This window comes from Talpa europaea, assembly GCF_964194135.1.
Source record: "Talpa europaea genome assembly, chromosome: 14".
In the NCBI taxonomy this organism is placed as follows: Eukaryota; Metazoa; Chordata; class Mammalia; order Eulipotyphla; family Talpidae; genus Talpa; species Talpa europaea.
This window is the reverse complement of record NC_140082.1, coordinates 67,962,064-67,975,978: the sequence shown is the minus strand read 5'-3', so window position 1 is coordinate 67,975,978 and position 13,915 is coordinate 67,962,064.

Below are 13,915 nucleotides of genomic sequence, written 5' to 3'. Positions count from 1 at the left end.
TCCACACTCCCCTGCACACCTCTGTCCACTCAACTGCACTCCTCTATCCTTGGCACAACGCCACACCATCTGTACCACATCGCACCGTGCCGCGCCACGCACACCATGCCACCCTATGACACACCACGCTGTGCTGTTTGGCCGAGTGTGCATGTGCAATGGGAGGGCAGAAAAACCTGAAGCTTATCCCCCCAACTTACCCCATAGCTTTCTTTTCCATTGTTTTAACAGGTGGCTAAAGCCCAAGACTGTTACAGGTGGCGCCCCTGAAGGGGGACAGTAAAGTCTCCTCACATGTGCTGGGTGGGCCTGATAGTCCTTTGGGGACATGGTCTGAATGTAACAGGGTGGTGCCCAGGAAAGGGGGGGTTCCAGGTCCCCTGCCCCACGCAAGGGAGGGTAGAGCTGAGCAGGGAGAAGAAGCTGCAGAGGAGACTGGGAAGAAAGGAAGCAGGATGGAAAGCCAGAAGGAGACCTAGAGGAGGCACATGGAGCAGAGACACTTGAAGAAAATTGTGCTTGACTTTTGGTTGTGAACTGGTTGAAATAGATTTTGGTGAGAAACCCGTGGGGAGGTTAACAATGGCAGTGTAGAGGCAGGATGGGCAAAGTGCAGGTTGTCTATGATCCAAGGAGACAAGGCAAGTAAAGGAGGAGTCCTGGAGCCCTTGATGTCTTTCTCAGGCTTTTATTGAGCTTTACATGTATTACAGCAACCAGGTACATGGCAGGCAGGGGTGCTGGTGTGTGGGGTGGGGGGCCAGGAGGCCGGCAGACCTCCAAGTCTCCGGCAAGTTTTCACTCTGTCCTTCTCTCTCCTGTGTCTGCTTCTCTGCTGCTTCTCTTGGTGACTCTCTCTTAGTACTCCTCCCATGGCCCACAGAAGTAAACAAGACAGTTTGCTATAATATAACAACTCCAGGTGCCCCATTAGGCAGGGCAATCCTAATGGTGGGAGGGCAGAAAATCCTGAAAAACAATTTACGCTACAATCCACCCCCTCAGGGTTTTCTGCCATACAATCTACATATATACAAGTATACACAATTTTCCCTTAACAAACATAAACACTGCAACCGTGGCTCAGAAAAGAAAATACAACTGAATAATGAAACAATACAACAGAACGTAAGTAATTCCAGGCAGGGCACCAACCTAGTGGCAAAAGACAATTATTGGTACCAGCAGATGATCCACCACTTCTGCTGCCGAAGGCACTGCTCATGCGAGGGGGGAAACCACTCAGGCATCTGCGGTCACACACCAGGAGCCGTCAGGCTTCCTGGCCTTCTCTTGCTGTAGTCTCAGCCACAAGCCACACACAGCATCCACCACCAGGATGCACTCACTCTTGGATTGGTGATTCTGTATTTTGGGGGTTGTAAAGGCAGGAAACGACACAGTGCAGGTTTTCTGATCCCATGCAGACCGGGTAAAGGAGGAGTCACAGTCCTCAGTGGTTTTTTTTGCAGGTCTTTTATTGGGGTTCACCAGGCATATGGCAGGCAGGGGTGCAGGGGGGCTGGGAGGCTGGCAGTCGTCCCAGCCCCCAGCAAATCTTCACTCTATCTGGGCTCTCTGGCGTTCTCTCTGCTTCTTTGCTTTCTGTTCATTCTGCTGCTTCTTGGCTTCTTCATGCGCTTCTGCTTCGGCTTCTCCTGCTCTTCTCTTTCGGCTTCTACTGGCGTCCCCGTGACACTGCCCTTAAAAGCACCATCTTAGCCCAGGTGTACCCACTTCAGGTGCCCGCCATCAGGCATGCATTCAGGATCACAGGGTTCCCTCATCTATCCTAATGGTGGGAGGGCAGAAAAGCCTGATTTTTTACCTTACCCTACAGGGGTAATCACCCAATCCTCAGGGTTTCTGTCTGCGGTCACTCTGACATGCGGCTTTTATAGGCATCAATGTGACACACAGACCCCTGCACTCAGGCCAACCCACTGCATACGCACATGGGTCGGGGATCCACGGATACAAGCACCACATGTTACCTCTCTTGGGTTCCCTTTTCAGCTGTGGGCTCCACCACAAGCCATGTTCCCCACCCATCCCCCCAAGGACAGTTTCCTCAGCTCCTCACCCTCACTCAAAAGTGAGCAGGACATTGCCCACAGGTGATTTGAAGAGACTCACTGGCCTTCTTTAGCATGCTTAGGCTGCTTTACAGCCTCTCAGGGCTTCCCAATCTCAGCACCAGCTTTTGCCTTTCTAAATTGGGCTTTTTTCCTCTGCCTAGCTTCTGGAAAGTAATTCCAGGCTGCTTTTGGCCATCAAGGACCAATGGCCACCCCTAGATTCCCATCTCCTTTAACAAACAATACCATACTCCCCCAGGGTCCCCAAAACACAACATTACCCTGCCAAAGTTCCTCCACCTTCTGGTGGGATTGTCAGTCCAAGTCTATCAGTCTTTTCCTGCATCAGCACTGCACGAGCTCCGAATCGTGGTCCTTTCTTCCCCAACGATTCTGCTATCTCAGGAGCTGTGGGCTGGTCCTCTCGGGCCGTCTCCTCCTCCAGGCATGGTCTCGTTCTGAGCTTCCGGACCTTGCCCACCTCCTGTGCTCCTGCAGCATCTTCAGTTCTTTCCACAACTCATGGACTCTGGTCACCACCTGTGCTGCCTTGGCACAACCAGCGTTGTCACAGGCAAACACAATCTGCTCCTCCTCAGTCCCTCTTGAGGTCTTCAGAGGGCTCCATACCTATCTGCATCTGATCATCCTGTTGACTTACGCCAATTGTAGTGGCAGGAATGGCACAGAGCAGATTTTCTATGAACCAGCAGATGGGTAAAGGAGAGTCTTGGAGCCCTTGGTGGCTTTCTCAGGCTTTTATTGAGATTTACATGTAATGTGGCAAACAAGTACATGGCAGGCAGGGGTCCCAGGGGGCCAGGAGGCCAGTAGGCCTCCAAGCTCCCGGCAAGTCTTCACTCTGGGCTTCTCTGGCTTCTTTCTCTCCTTCTCTCTCCTGCTTCTCTCCTGCTTCTACTTCTCTACTGCTTCTCTTGATGACTGTCTTTCAGTACTCCTCCCATGGCCCACAGAAGCAAATAAGACAGTTTGCTACAATGTAACAACTGCAGGTGCCCCATCAAGCAGGGCAATCCTAATGGTGGGAGGGCAGAAAATCCTGAAAAGCCATTTACCCTACTGGCAGCTTTTATCTTGATTTTGATTTTGCTCTTTTCCTCCCAGACTTGTCTAGTTGTTTCTGATCCTTTTCTGTGGGTCCCCGCTGGGAGATACTTTAAACTTGTGGCAGGCTTTGGGGCCTTGCTCTGGGCCAATCCCGTTTGGGTGGACTTTTACCTATGAGGGGAGGGCTAACTTTGGGTGCTTAATTTAAAAATTATATTCTTTGCCTTTCTTATATTGTTTACTAATTGTATTTAAAGTTCCTTTTCATTAAAGTCTTATATGTTTTTGTTTTGAAGTGGTGGATGGCAGAACCTATTTAGATCAGGCAGGTTTGCAGGATCTGGGGTGCCCCTCTCCCTGCCCTGTAATGTGAAGACTGATCTACAAATAACAAGCTGGGTAACTGAATAATGCCCCTCCCACAGCCTGAGATATTTGCGCAACACTCCTATAAATCAAAAATTTTTAATTACTTTTCTCAAAGAAATAGTATCTCAATCAGATATTATCTTCAAACCAAGCGCTTTTTCATTCCCTTTGAGCCACACTTACTCCTTCTAAGAAAAAGCAGACAAGAATGTTTCCATTGTTTGAATATGTGGAAGGGTACTCACCACTGTAACTACAAATACAGATTTTCATGACCAGTTAGCAGAGATTACCTTGAAAATACTGAAAGAATTTTGAAGTGCTAAAATACTGGAAATCCCAATATTACCAATAATACCTTTGGAATGCACACAATAAAATGTCTTTATGAAATAAATAACTCTAGGAGCAGTTACCTATTGGGGGAAAATAGATCTGAGTGAGCACTTCAACAGAAGGCTTGTCACATTTCAATCTTGTCACTTCTTCTTTTGTAATGGTCTATTTTTCTACATCAGATTTCCTGAAGAATTCAATAAGATCAAATCATTAGGATATATTGCCTTACCCTTTACACATCATATTGTTGTTCCCATCCTAGATCTACTCTGAAGCAATTGTAGGTATACTCGAACAAAAACCATTACTACATGTCAAGAGCATTTCATAAAACAAGAAAAATGAAGGGATATTACAGTTTCTGAAGTCTAATATTCATTTAATGTGATAAAATTTTAAATTATTTGATATTTATCCCATGTTTTACCTCTTTCAGTCTTTTTTCACTCATAAAATTTTCCCTGAATTCAGAACCTAGGTTAATTTTCTTTCTTTTTAAGTTAATAATTTCAACTTTCATTCAGTATGAAACATGCTCTTACTTTCTAAATCCTTAAGAAATACAGAGGTCCTGGAGATAACTTAAGACCATCCTTTTCCACTTCTGTAAAAGGTTAATTCAGATTTCCACTGCCCGGAAGGATAGAGTAACTTGAAGCAGAACTGTAAGCCCTATGAGAATGTAAGGAAAATGAGCAAACAATAAAAGGGCCTTGTATTTGCAACAATGTATCTGATGTGTGGCTTTGGGCACTTAACAGCCTAAAGGGAGGTAGGCAGTAGATTTGTTGAGCTTCAACCAGAATTGGAGTCCTTCTTTTGCTCTTTCTCTCCATGCCTTTGTGTATATATGGTCCCCTGTCTCAGCATTAAAGACCTGCAAAATCCTTTGAAGTCTTCAAATTCTCTTTTCCTCTGTGAGAACTGACAATGAAACTACCCGGCCTAGGATGGTTACACAATAGAGAATAACTAGAAAAATCCAATTAAAACTTTAAGATCTCTGCTTTACAGTATCACAGAGCTGCCAAAGAAGAAAGGATTTAAAAAGCCAAATTTTTGAAAAGTGAAAAATTGCAGAAAGGTATGCTGATATTTTGTAACTTAGGGTAATTTTCAGGGGTAATGTTGGGTTTTCCTCAACAGAGGACCACAGCTGAACCAGGAGAGCCTAGGTAAGTATCATAGGACTAGTTAGACAAAACTGGAAATTTGAAAAGGCAATATTCAGTGAATAGGGAAGAATGGAAAATGAACATGGTAGAAAGCTGTTTTTCCCTCCAGGAATTTGCTATTTATTAATATCTTGTTAGGAAATTTAACAGCATAAATCCCCTAAAATTTGGAGCAGTGTTTTCTGAAGACTCACTGTGACATTGATATAAGACTTAGGTTTTAGAATTTACTAGATTCAAGAACCCCAATGACTATATCAGGCTCTTAGAAGAAAATACTCAAAATCAACATCCTAGGATTTTGCTTGAAACAAAGATAGAGCCTTTCCAAACATAGAGCCATTTCCAAAAATATAGCCTAGACTCAGTCTCTGAATGGAGGAAATAGTTAAGACCCCTCTATGTATCACCAACAGAAGAAAAGGTAAAACTTTTTGGGGGAGATACAAACTTCTAACTTTCAAGGAAAATATTACTAAGTTCTCTAACATACAGAAACACATTATCACTGCCCACAAGGAGAAAAAGAGAATAAACAGACCCAAAAGCAATCAGTTTAGCAAGTTGGGCATTTAGAATTTCAAAATAAATGTCACTACTAGTTTCCAGAATATAGAGACAAAGATGGAAAAAACAGATTAAAATGTGAAGATGTTTATAAGAGACTTGTGGCATTAAAAAAGATAAATTCTGCAATATAAAAATATAAATGAAAATAAAAATTAATATGTATTTTACTACCAGTGCTGATGCAGCTAAAGACAGAATTAGTGGCTAGAGGATATGTAAATGGACAATAATCAAAGAGAAGCACTGGGGTTAAAATTGAGTAGAAATGACATCACTAAGATGTCTATAGAGGAGGTTCTTTGCTTCATTCCCAAGAGAAACAGTTAATAGCTGAACAGATATACACTACAGTGAGAAATATCACTGATCAAAGTGAGACTAAAGAACCCCTTGCACCTCAGAGACCAACATAGACTGAACCAGAGTGGACATAGAGAAGATTTATGTTTTATTGAACAGGATGTAGGTGGATAAAAACAACTGTGAACTGATCTGACATGGGGGACACACACTACAGGGCTGGTGTTTCAGTTACAAACACTGGGCAGGGGGAGTGTGGAAATAGTGTGAATCCCTACACTCATGATTTCAGTGAAATCTATACAAAGGGGCTGGAGTGTTCCCCAAAGGTAGGGTCCCTGGTAAGGAAAAAAATATCACAGAAAGTGTTTTGGATTACAACCCTCCTTCCTTTCTCCTCAGAACTGGTACTGACCTTTGATATAAGTGCACTTATATCAGAGAGAATACTGAGTCTCAGTTCTGGGGCCCCAGAGAGGAAAAACATCAAGGATTCTATAACTGTGAGTCAACCACCGCCAAAACATGTTCACCACAGCATCTCAATTTCACTAGGTTCTTTCCCACCATACTGGCACACACACAAAAAAATCAAAAACAAGTCTCAGTAGCTGGCCCAGAAAAGGCCAGTAAAATAAAATGAAATGAAGCCAGACTTGATAAGAAACATGGATGGATGGTATTTAATGGTCAATGAGACAATGAACCAGAAAGACATAGCACTCATCAATATATAGATGACAATAGAAGGAGAACAAAAATGCATTAGACAATTACTGTTATCTCTGAAAACAGCCATTAGAGAAAATACATGTGTGATGGGAGACTTCAACACGCCACTCTCACCAATGGACAGCTCAGTGATACAAAAAATAAACAAGGACACAATACCTCTAAATAATGTTCAGAACACGTGGGTCTAACAGACATCTATAGGGCACTGTACCCCCCAAAAACTGAATATACATACATTTTACTCAAGTGCACACAGGTCAATCTCCAGGACTGACCACATACTGGATTATAAGACAAACATCAACAAGTACATGAAGATTGAAATCCTAACAAGTATCTTCTCTCACTGTAAGGGCATCAAACTATAAATCAACTACCAAAAGGAAACAAGGAACCCCCTTCACCTTATTGCATGGATACTGAACAAGCTATTGAAAGACCACTGATTAATGAGGAAATCAAAGAAGAAATTAAATAAAATATATCTTGAGATGAGTGACAATGAGAACACCATATTCCAGAATGTATGGGACACAGGAAAAACAGTAATGAGAGGAAAGTATATAGCAATTCTAACCCACATCAAGAAACAAAAAAAAACACAAAGAAATAACCTAGTCTCCATCTCCCATCTCAAAGAACTAGTAAAAGAACAACAACAACAACAAAAAAAAAAAAAAAAAAACAAGTAAAGGAAATATTTTTTTTTCTTTCAGTTACACCTGATTTTTTTTTAAATAATAAATTTTATTTTTATATTCCCCCATACAATTGCAAACGCCCCATTCTGACCCCAATCCTTCCCCTCCCGCCCCCCACCCCCCAAAAAGTGTCTCTGGTTCATAGTTTTTTGTTGATTTTGATTTTCACTTTCTTATATTCATTTTCCTGGTCCCTTATTTAAGTTTTCTAGATTCCTGCTATGAGTGAGACCATCCGGTATTTTTCTTTTTCTTTCTGGCTTATTTCGCTGAGCATGATCCCTTCCAGCGCCATCCATGTTGCTGCAAATTGCATGTGTTTATCTTTTTTGAATGCTGAGTAATATTCCATGGTATATATGTACCACATCTTCTTGATCCAGTCATCTATTTTTGGGCATTTGGGTTGTTTCCAAAGCTTAGCTATTGTAAACAGTGCTGCTATAAACATAGGGGTGCAGGTGCTCTTTGGAATTGATGTTTCTCTGTCCTTTGGGTAAATACCTAGGAGTGGAATTGCTGAATCATATGGAAGCTCTATGTTTAGTAGGTCCAGAAATCTCCACACAGCTCTCCATAGTGGTTGGACCAGTTTGCACTCCCACCAACAGTGCAGAAGAGTTCCTTTTTCTCCACACCCTCGCCAACATTTGTTGTTGCTAGTTTTTTTAATATGTGCCATTCTCACTGGTGTGAGATGGTATCTCATGGTAGCTTTGATTTGCATTTCCCTGATGACAAGTGATGTTGAACATTTTTTCATATGTCTGTTGGCCATTTGCATTTCCTCTTCAGAGAAGTTTCTTTTTAGCTCTTCTGCCCATTTTTGGACTGGATTATTTTCTTTGTTGTTGCTGAGTCTCATCAGCTCTTTGCAGATTTTTGTGATCAGTCCTTTATCATTAGTGTTGTGTGCAAAAATGTTCTCCCAGTTGGTGGGGTTTCTCTTTGTTTTTGTTATTGTCTCTTTTGCTGTGCAGAAGCTCTTTAATTTGATGTAGTCCCAGCTGTTTATCTTTGTCTTCACTATCAATGCTTTGGGTGATGTGTCTGTAAAGATGTCTTTGATGTGCAAATCCCGTAGTGTTTTGCCTATATTTCCTTCTATGTATTTTATGGTTTCAGGTCTTATGTCTAGTTCTTTAATCCATTTTGAGTTGTTTTTTGTGTATGGTGTGAGGTAGTGGTCAAGCTTCATTCTTTTGCATGTAGCAACCCAGTTTTCCCAGCACCATTTATTGAACAAACTTTCTTTGCTCCAATGCATATTCTTTGCTCCTTTGTCAAAGATTAGTTGACCATAAATCTGTGGGTTTATTTCTGGATTTTCTATTCGATTCCATTGGTCTGTATGTCTGTTCTTGTTCCAATACCATGCAGTTTTGATGATTATGGCTTTGTAGTATAGTTTGAAGTCTGGGAGTGTGATGCCTCCATTTCCTTCTTTTTTTTTTCAGTAGAGCTTTGGCTATTCAGAGTTTTTTGTGATTCCATATGAATTACATCAATAATTGTTCTATTTCTTTGAAGAATGCCATTGAGATTTTGATTGGAATAGCATTGAATCTGTATATTGCTTTTGGTAGGATGGCCATTTTAATAATGTTTATTCTTCCAATCCATGAGCAGGGGATGTCTTTCCATTTCTTTGTGTCTTCTTCTATTTCTTTTAACAGTGTTTTATAGTTTTCTTTGTATAGGTCCTTTACCTCTTTTGTTAGATTTATTCCCAAATATTTGATTTTTTTTGTTTCGATAATAAAAGGGATGGTTTTTTTGATTTCTTCTTCTTCAGATTTATTGTTTGTGTATAGGAAGGCTACTGACTTTTGCGTGTTGATTTTGTATCCTGCCACTTTACTGAATTGATTGATGAGTTGAATTAGTTTTTCTGTGGAGATTTTGGGGTTCTCTATGTATATTATCATATCATCTGCAAATAGTGATAGTTTGACTTCTTCTTTTCCTATTTGGATTCCTTGGATGTCTTTCTCTTGTCTTATTGCTCTGGCTAGGACTTCCAGTATTATATTGAAAAGCAGTGGTGAGAGTGGACATCCTTGTCTTGTTCCAGATCTTAATGGAATTGCTTTCAGCTTTTCACCATTGAGAATGATACTGGCTGTTGGCTTGTCATAGATGGCCTTTATGATGTTGAGGTATGTTCCTTGTATCCCAAGAGTTTCAAGGGCTTTTATCATGAATGGGTGTTGCACTTTGTCGAAAGCTTTCTCAGCATCTATTGATATTATCATATGATTTTTATATTTCTTTTTGTTGATGTGTTGGATAACGTTGATTGATTTTCGGATGTTAAACCATCCTTGTGCCCCTGGAATGAATCCAACTTGGTCGTGGTGAATTATCTTATGGATACATTGTTGGATTCTGATAGCTAAAATTTTATTGAGGATTTTTGCATCATTGTTCATTAGGGAGATTGGCCTATAGTTTTCCTTTTTTGTGTTGTCCTTATTTGGTTTTGGTATTAGTGTAATATTGGCTTTATAGAACGTGTTTGGTATTGTCCCTTCCTTCTCAATTTTTTGGAAGAGTTTGTGAAGGATAGGCACTAATTCGTCTCTGAATGTTTGGTAGAATTCATTTGTAAATCCATCAGGTCCTGGGCTTTTGCTGCATCCCATACATTTAGGATATCGGTGTCCTCCTTGTCATTCAATTCAAAGAATTTTTTAATTTCTTCTTTGATCTCCTTGTTAGTCCAGTGTTCTTCCAATAGTGTGGCTTTTAATCTCCATGAGGTAGGATAGTTCCTTGCCTTCTTTTTATGATTTATTTCTAGTTTGATGCCTTCGTGGTCAGAGAAGATGGTTGGTATGATTTCAATCTTGGTGTATCTGTTGATGTTTGTCTTGTGCCCCAGTATGTCATCGATCCTGGAGAATGATCCGTGTGCGCTTCAGAAAAATGTGTACTCCGTTTTTTTTGGGTTTAGTGTTCTATAGATTTGTGTTAAGCCCAAATGCTCTAGGTCCTTATTTAGAGCTTTAGTTTCTTTACTTATTTTTTGTCTTGTTGATCTATCCATTGTTGATAGTGGTGTGTTGAAGTCTCGCACTACGTATGTGTTTTCTCTGATGTCTGTTTCAGAGAGGACAACAGTTGTCTGATATATTTCGGTGCTCTTTCGTTTGGTGAGTATATGTTAATGAGTGTTATTTCTTCTTGAAGTATTGTCCCCTTAATCATAATGTAGTGACCATTGGGGTCTCTTTTTATTTTTTTGAGTTTGAAGTCTGTTTTATCTGATATAAGTATAGCTGTTCCTGCTTTCTTTTTTGGCCCATTTGCTTGTAGGATTGTTTTCCATCCTTTGACTTTGAGCCTATTTTTATCTTTTGTAGCTAAATGTATTTCCTGGAGACAGCAAAAGGTTGGGTTTTGTTTCTTAATCCAGGCTGCAACTCTGTGTCTTTTTATTGAAGAGTTTAGTCCATTTACATTTAGAGTTAATATTGATATGTTAGCATCTGCATTTGCCATTATGTTTGTCTTTCCTTTGATTTTATTTATTTATTCTTTTAATAACTTTTTTTTTTTTTGGTCTTCTTTCGTTGTTATTCGTCCCTCTGAGGTTCTGGCTTTAGGATTCCTTGTAGTATTTTTTGGAGTGGGGGTTTAGTCGTAATGAAATTCTGGAGTTTCTCTTTGTCTGGGAAGGTCCATATTCTTTCTTCATGGAGGAAAGAGAGCTTTGCGGGATAGAGTATTCTTGGTTGGCATCTGTTTTCTTGGAGTCTGTTGACTATGTCCCTCCACTCTCTCCTTGCCCGTAGTGTTTCTTCAGAGAAGTCTGATGTCAGCCTGATTGGTTTTCCTTTGAATGTTATCTGTTTCTTCCCTCTTGTCAGCTTCATTATTTTTTCCTTGTCCTGGATTCTTGGGAGCTTTACTATTATGTGTCTTGCTGTGTTTTTCCTTTCGTCGTGGAAGTTTGGTGTTCTTCTTGCTTCTTGTATATCAATTTTCAGCTCCTTCTTCGCATTTGGGAAGTTCTCTTCAATTATATCCATGAATATTTTCTCTGTTCCTACATCTCTCTCCTCTCCTTCTGGAATTCCTATAACTCTTATATTTCCTTTCCTCATGGAGTCAGATAGTTCCCAAAGTCTTTCTTCATTCTTTTTCCTTCGTACTTCTCTTTCCTTTCTGTTTTGGTTCTTTTTATTTCTATGTCTTCAAGAGTACTTATTCGCTCTTCCATTTCACCTATTCTGCTTTCATTGCTTTTCCCAGAGTTCTTTAGTTCCTCCATTAATTCTTTGATCTCCTGCATTTCTTTTACTTCCCTCTTTAGGGACTCAATTTCCTTCTTCTGATCTATCACTTTTTTAATCAGGGCAATTTTAAATTCTCTTTCTGGAAGGCTCAGAAGTTCTTCCAAGTTGCTGTCGTTGCAATCTGGGGAGTGGTTTTCTTTTTGTGGTGTGCTTCTTTCCTGAGGAGTTGTTAGGTTGCGTGTGGTTCTTCTACTCCCTACTGTCTGTTTTCTAATTTGTCGTATGTGTTGGGACACTTGTTGCTCGGACTGACTGGCATCTTGGGTGAACTTCTCCGCTCCCCTCTGGCTCTTCCAGGAGCCATCTCTGTCTTTTGGGGGAGCTTTCTGCTGGTTTTAGGCAGTTTTTACTGAAGAAATGTCCCTGTTCTAAAATGTCCTAGTGGGATGCAGTCCCAGCGCCTCCAGTTTCAGGCACACTCTTCTGCGCACCCGGTCTGCCCCGGACGTGGGTGCCTGCTCCCTCTGTGGGCTCAGACTGCTGGTCGGAAGGGACCTGGTGTGGGCTAACTTACAGGCTGGCCACTGGGTCCTCCAGAAGCCTTCTGCCCGTTTCAAGCAGTCTTAAGAAATTTCCTGTTCTATGGGGTGTTAGTGACTTTTTTTTCCTGGTCGCTAGGTGGCGCCAGAGATCTCTCCTATTGTCCTTGGGGGGCTGTTTTTCGCCTCCCCCCACCCCGTGGGACAGGGAACAGAGCGGGAATGGTAGGGTACACCTCAACAGCTTTGGGGTGCTGTGTCTGCCTTGTGCCCCACCGTCGTGGAGAACCCACGCCCCGAATTTTCGTGCCCCGGGTCTCAGTTCAAAGCCCTCAGTTCCAGGACGCGGGCTGTAGCCCAGTTCAGTGGCACAGGAATGGCGCCTTTTGCACCGCTCCTGTGCCTGGGCGCCTGGTTCCTGCTTACTCAGGGAGGGACCTTCACCTCAGTGAGGACCTCCGCGCATCTCCCCGCAAGCCTAGGTCTCAGGCGTGGGTACCTGGGCAGCCACGATCCAGGTCTGCATTTGCTTTTCAAGTGCGCCAAGCGCGCCGCTTTTCCGAGCAAGCTTACTGGCAGCCAGGGCTGTGTGCGCGTGTCCCGGGGTCTTTGTTCTTCTCTAATGGCGCCTGGAGCCGTAATGGCGCCCGGAGCCGTTTGCTCACTGCCGCGGCGAATGCTGCAGGGTTCGCCTCAGCTCCCGTTCATGGGGTGTGGTGGCTGCAATAGTTCCTTTCCACTCACAGTCCCGCTTGCTGCGTCCTTTGTTCTTGTTGGCCGTTTTGGTTTGTTGTTTTCCTCCTCTCTGCCGGTTGGAGAGTGCCGCCTCTGTGGGCGGGGGAGGGGAGCAGGGTTCTGCGCTTCCCTCCCTTCTAGTCCTCTTTTATGGCCACTTTCTTCTTTGGGTAGTTTGCTGGAGTCACCCGTTTATCTTCCGTGTCCCAGTTCTCACTGGGACCTGCCGCTTTTCCTCCCTATTAACTTTTTTTAATGGGAGATCTTACTCGCAGCGTCTCCTCGCCGCCATGTTGCTCCGCCCCCTCAGTTACACCTGATTTTGATTAGGAAATATTTTTTTTAAAAAACAGAAATGAATGAAACAGAAATATAAAAGACAGTCTAAATGATCAATGACATCAAAAGCTGCTTCTTTGAAACAGTAAACAAAATAGTAAAAACTCTAGATAGACTCAAAAGAAAAAAGGGAGAAAATTCAAATTATAAATGATTTGATCATAAATGAAAGATCATAAATGAAAGAAGAGAAATTACAACAGACAGCAGAAATCCAGTGAATGAAGACTACTATGAATATCTATATGCAAATAAGTTCAAAAATCTAAATGAAATGGGCAAATTCTCAAAAATATACAATCATCTAAAATTGAATAAAGAAATAGAAAACTTAAACCAATTACAAGCAATAAAACTGAAATCAAAACTCTTCCAAAGAGGGCCTCCCCAGTGGTGCAGTGGTTGAGCGCTGGGTTGCGAAGCTGCCCGCAGCCTCTGGAGCACCGGTTCGATCCCCGGCCACCGGGTCCCACATGGCACGCAGACCTCTCCTGCCACCCACTGCTCCCCTCAGCAGTGTTCTTCATTAGTCTGCCTCTCTGCTCTCTGTTCTGCTCTCTATTCTGACCCTGGTGAACTCTCTTGCCCTCCCATGCTTCTGACTGTACCCGGTGCTTGTATAAACAAATAAATAAATCTTAAAAAAAAAAATAACTCTTCCAAAGAAAAAAAGCCCAGGACCAGATGATTTCACAAGCAAGTTCTACCAAACATTCAATGGTGAAC